The 6131-nt window shown below is 45.8% G+C and overlaps 1 long non-coding RNA gene across 1 annotated transcript; it reads left to right on the top strand.

Moving 5' to 3' along the window:
* The first annotated feature begins 471 nt into the window (after window positions 1-471).
* Window positions 472-3624, top strand: LOC149339099 (uncharacterized). The gene is made up of 2 exons (XR_016283779.1): window positions 472-708; window positions 3454-3624. It is a non-coding gene; the product is annotated as an uncharacterized LOC149339099 (long non-coding RNA).
* The last annotated feature ends 2507 nt before the right edge of the window (window positions 3625-6131 follow it).

Here is a 6131-nt window from a genome sequence, read left to right as displayed (position 1 = left end):
AACATTTCATCAAAGGTTCTACATTTCTCTTTAAAACGTCCTGAAGATAAAGGGGGAAATACGGGTGTGAGAATTCAAGGAAGCGCCCATGCCTTAGAAACACTTTAGATTAATCTCAAAGAGCCTGGTCCTCTGTGGGATTAACATCTGCCATTTCTACCTTTGCAGTTTTTATTCACGTGAATAAGTGCTGCGACGCAACAGTCACAAAGCCAGTATTTTTTCGTTCCTACCCTTGCACCTGTTGCTTCGGAGCCGATGACACGCTGATGTGGCGCATATCAGTTTTCTAAACACGAACACATGCAAAAAAGACGTTGTGCTATGCAACCTTATAATTATTATTTGAGAATTGTACAGCATACTATTCGGTGAGAGATGCGGCGCGTATACCGACAAGAAGTTAGATTTCTTTTCTGTTTTCACGAAAACAATAAGATTTTTAGAGGGTAAGCGAAGAATTTAAGCTTGTAAACCAATTGCCTTCTGTGGTCTTGGATATCAGATCAAGCTGCACACGGCAAGAGTGCGAGCGATAAAGATACGACCGTGAAATGGGTTTCTGTTTCACGTTTTACCCATTTTACCGCTAGACGGCGGAAAATCATTCGGGCTGCTAACAACCCTGTGCGTGGCTGCATCAATGGCGTTGGAGTGTTTTTCGCGGATTACGTTTTCTTCAAAATCCAGCTTCATCGTCCTCTTACGGTAAGTCTACACGTTTATATTTTATTCATTTGGTCTCCTAAACCACTCTAAGCAGAGCTGTGTGTGCAGAACAGATTATGTGCGCAGTTACAAACGTCCTATCTTGTCCTATCTTCGTTTCTAAGGCGGAAGCCATCGGGTTCTCGACTAATGCCGCTTATCTCTGTCCCGCTGTCTTTACTAACGCGCGGAAAGGCAGTCTGTGCGATGCCCTTGATGATAAGCCGCTCCTCGCGAGCTGTCTACTAGATTTTTCGTGTTTCAAGGTAGATGCGCGGCCAGAAATGTCGTTTAGCCTGTGAATGACGGCTGAAATGGAACTTTGTGTTAGTTAGCGCCGTGTGAGCTCAATTTACTTTGCACCTCCGAAAACGTACTTGCATACAGTCTCGCTCAGTGGTGGATTACATTTGTTTTCTTATCTTTGTGTTATCGCCTCTCTGGACCATGGAGTGCTGTTCTTTTTGAGGTGTGCATTGCTTGCTACGTATGGACGCTCGCTCGGTGCGCGTCGTGGACGCCGACGTTTCAGCAAAGGTGTCTTGTAACGCTATAGACTGGAGCGCGAGACGTTTGTCAAAGTTGTATTCAAGCGGCGCTGGAGGAATGCTTATAGTGTGATGGGTGAATAAAATTCGTTGCCGGCGCGAATGGCCATCGTGCTCAAACACCGCGAAGAACCCACGAGCTTCATCCCATCTCCCCTTCGTTGCACACGTATGGATTCGTCCGTGTCTGTCATCGGAGCCGTTGGCCGCCGCCGCTGGCTTGCGGGCACTTCATTTTGAAAGCTGGGTAAAGGTCGGCTCGACAAGAGGTGGCTTACATTTTGTTCCGAGTGGTTCGTTCATGAATCCCGCTCACGCGTGCACAGATTTCTAGAATACCATTTGCGCGAGAGACAAAGTATGTGTTTCTGATTTCAGACTGCTACGTTACGAAAGCGCCGATGTGACTCGCCGCTTATTTGCGCCTAAAATTAAATTAAGCTCTCGTGTTATTATAGCTGCGCCTGTTGAAGGCGTTAATTGTTTCATTGAAGTACTTCCTACTTTGAGCACGTTCAATGCTTTCGCTGATTTTTCTAGCAGCGTTGGGTTAGCTGCCTCCATGCAAGAAACACACCTCTTTACGGCGCTGTTGGAGCTGCACTTGAAGGAAAAACTAAGTGAATTTCAGGCGGTATTTTATCGTGACAGTCAGTAATTTGCTGTCTCAACCTCGCGACTGCTTTTGAAACGGCGCAGCTGCAGCCTCTGTGTACTGTATTAGTTTTCTGAATAATGAGCGCGGCATGGAAGCGCTGCAACCCGCTTGTTTAGCGCGCGCAGATGTACGAGTATGCTGTTCCGTCTTTGTGCTTCAAGTTATAGGCGCAAATCTGTGGTGAACTGGTTGCTTCTGCCTGCTGGTTTTGTATAGCTTGTGCCCGTTTGAGTATCGGCTTACGTACACTCGGCCAAATCTTGAACTGGCTTAGGTGTTGCATCGCTAAATGCACCTGTAAAAAGGTGCCTTTTGGCTACACTGCTGTCATATTCATGTTGTAATTTGATGCGTGAGATGGCATTTCATAGTTTCTTTTTGTTAATATAATGTTTGAGTGGAGTACTTGCATGTTTAGATCAAAGTTATCAGAAATATTCATCGTCTGCCAATACAAAGAGCCGAAACAAGCGGAATACGCAGCAATGGTTATGGTGGCGTATTTTCACTAATCTGGGTAAACGACTTGTCCGCCATGAAAGGAATGGTACTTTACCCAGAGGATGAGGCCATATGGACAAGATCCATTGCTGCGTATGCCGCTTGTTTCAGCTGTTCGTAGTGGCAGACGAATGTTTCTGATAACGTTGATCTAAACACGCAAGTACTGCACTCAAACATTATATGAACAAAAAGGAACCACGAAATGACATTTCACTCGTTAAATTACAGCATGAATATGCCAGCAGTGTAGCCGAAAGGCACCTTTTTTACAAGGTGCATTTAGCGATGCAACACCCGAGCCAGTTAAAAAGTTGGCCGAGTGTACCAGGCTTAATTCACGCAAGGTATTCTGAAGCGCTTCTTCTATAGCGGTTATAAGAATAAATGCTGCAATATTCTCCTTTTTGCATCCCTCTGTAAGGTGCACTGAATCTGTATTTTATGAAGGTGGCATTCTTAACAGCTCCTTGCGAGTCAATGCAGATATGTGGCACAATAGTTCGAAGTCTTCTGTTACAAATAGTGTAAAAGGATTGCCATAAAGAGATCAGTATTGGCTGTAACAGTATTGCCATAGAGAAATCAATATTAGTACTGGATTCAGAGTAGAGTGCTCCAGGGATTAGGGGTCTTTGTTACAATGTTTTATTACGACACTTATAATCTGTAGTGTATTTACTGAAATGATTGAGCCGGCATGATAGCTCAGTGGCTATCATGTTCGTATGGCGACCTGAAAGATGCAGGTTCGATTCCGGCCTAGGCGGTCGCATTTTAATAGAGGCAAAATGCTAAAGGCCTGTGTACTCTGCACAGGTGACCGAAATTATTCCCCAGCCTTTCACTTTAGCGTCTCGTAGCGTGTGTTGCCTTGGGTCTTTGAACCCCATAAAACCACACCAAAAGATCAAGATTGCCTATCTAGAATGGCATAGCCAGGATATGCCTTGCATTGTAAAGCACATGTGTAGAGATGGAATGGGAATTTTTTTTTCAGTTCCTCTTATATTATTTTTTTTCCTTCGTGCTGTACAGGTGAACATGTCCGGATGATTTACTGCAGACAACAGGCCACAAGAATGCTTCTGAGGAAACTAGCCGGACTGTTACTTTCAACTTTTATGTTACTGTGGTGCATTCTTATGGTGCATGTATTGCATATTCCCAGCCTGGATAGCTTGGAAATAAACTAAATTTGTAAGTATATTGATTGTTTCATGTGTGAACTCTGTCTGGTGACCTTTTTCAATGATTGTGAACAGTCTATAGGCAGTCTATAGATAATGGTCTACTAATAGTTTAGTAGACAGAGGTCTATAGACTGTCTATAGACAAATGTCTATAGCACTGCCTGGCCACACACCTATGGAATGTCTATAGACAGTCTATAGACATATGTCTACTGGACCAGTAGACTTTTGTCTGTAGACTGTCTATAGACAGTAATCTACAGGAAGTCGATGGCCATAAGTCTATAGGTCGTCTATAGTCCGTCTATAGACAAGTGTCTATAGACGGTCTATAGACAGCTCTATAGGAAATGTATTACCATAAGTCTATAGATCGTCTATAGACTGTCTATAGACCTGTGTCTATAGACTTCCTATAGACCTATAGACTTTCAGTAGACATTTGTCTATAGACTGTCTATAGACAAAAGTCTACTAAAAGTGTATGGCCATAAATCTATAGACTGTCTATAGACCAGTCTAAAGGATTTGTCTATAGACAGTCTATAGACTTCATAGACTAAAGTCTATAGACAGTCTATGGACTGTCTATAGAAATTTTTATAAGGGTCGCCAGTTGCGGCCACCGTATCCCCGCAAACTTCTTAATCTTATCCGCCCAACTAACTTCCTGCTTCGCTTGCCTTCTCTTGGAATTCACTTCATTACCCTTAAGGATCACCAGTTACCTTCCTTCGCATTACATGCCCTGCCCAAGCCCATTTTTATGCGAAGCATACTAGCCGCACAACCGAGCTCTTCCTTGCTGCGCCGCGCGCGGCCGCGTAGCTACCACTTGACCTTCATCGGCGCACCACGTGATATGACGTCACAACAGCTGTGAAAGCTGGGGCTCAACTCCGGCGCTCGCTTGCGGACGCGCAGCCTCCGCCGGCGGTATGCTTCGCATCCTAGGCTTAACCATAAGCTAAGCCAGGCCATTTTTCCTCTTGATTTCCACCAGGATGTCATTAACGGGCGTTTGTTCCCTCACCCACTCCGCCCGCTCGCGATCTCTTAACGTTACACCTATTAGGCACCTCAGATTTTTTTCGACACATATGTCAGCAGATCTCTGTGAAATGAGCGGAAATAGACCTAACTCTGGTGTAAACAACCTGTTTTTGAGTTGTCGCGGCGGTTAGCGGCGAGTCTCCAACAAGGTGGAAATTGTCGCGGCGACGCGCCGCTCATTCGCCTTCATGTGAGGCAGCCTTTAGAGCTGTCTCGGTACACGTAGCATCTGCTGGACCACGCTGCCAGAAAGACCAGAAACACGTGCGCTGATGACGTAGGCCGGCAGCGACAAACTTGATGTTTGAATGAACGCATATTAACCGCACTAAACAAACTATTTACCTATGTACAGAGCGGTGGACCCGGGGCCACTCCCTCTCTGCAAATCTTGCTTCTTCATAAACATTCAGAAAAGGCCAACTTGGGCTCAGACATTATTCACGGCCACCCTACATAGCTCGGATCGTGGTTCGGAGCAGTGCCCACTCGACCGCGAATCCGACCAAACAGTAAAAAAGGATTCTTGGGGTATTTCTTTATGCAATGATTAAGTTGTACGGCGTAACAGCATGTCGAAGCGGTAAAGACGCAAATTTTTTTTTTGTCCTCCCGAGCCGATGGTAAACCTTTTTTTTTGTATCTTACGTTTTGTAGAAAAACCGCGCGATACTGTCTATTAAGTACCGCGGCCGTTCCTTGTGCCTTGTTTATGAGTGATGAATGAATGAACGCGCTAACTGCACTGAATAAACTATTTATATATCCACAGTAAAGTTCACTGGTTCTTTATCTTCCTCGCACCAGAGGTGCCCCGCCAGGGACGGTTTGTAGACTGGAAAACTGAAGGGTATCTCCGTACCAGGGGTGCCCCGTCAGAGACGGTCTTGCGATGAGTTAAGAAGCAGGGATAAAGGGAGTACTTGAAGTTTTATATACAGAAATTTACATTACATGGAAGATTAGGCACTAAAGACGTATTAAGCAGCAAAAGATGAAACAACAAAAAGGGTGGAACTGGCTAACACTAGGGGAGGCCCCTACTCGCCATAGCCGAAGATGGGTTACATCTGACCTTAGCTCAGAACCCTTTTTCCGGCTCCGGGGCCCGGTTTTAAAGACCTAAAGGCCCGGCCCACATTTGGTAGCATCCATCCATGTTGCACTCTTAACGTGATTGGTTCTTCAAGAGCATGACCAGCCCTCCAGCTCCGATAATGTAAATAACCCTGTTCCGCGCAAAATAAAAGCAAAAACAGACACAGTGGGGCCAGCATGTGCAGTCGGTTTCCCCGATCACGGCCGGCCTCGACGCGCTCGCTCGAGCGAGAGCGCGCCCGTCGAGACCGGCCGTGCCTCAACGACCCTCGACCTTGGTGTCGTCCCGGAATTGGGGATTATCGGGCTTAAACGGGCACTTACCGCTGTAACTGCCACTGAGAGCTCGGACCCGCGTTCCCAGGCGACTTA

The sequence above is a fragment of the Amblyomma mixtum genome, chromosome 6 (genome assembly GCF_055824585.1).
Source record: "Amblyomma mixtum isolate Tamu chromosome 6, ASM5582458v1, whole genome shotgun sequence".
Taxonomy (NCBI): Eukaryota; Metazoa; Arthropoda; class Arachnida; order Ixodida; family Ixodidae; genus Amblyomma; species Amblyomma mixtum.
This window is presented reverse-complemented; position numbering and strand designations above follow the sequence as displayed.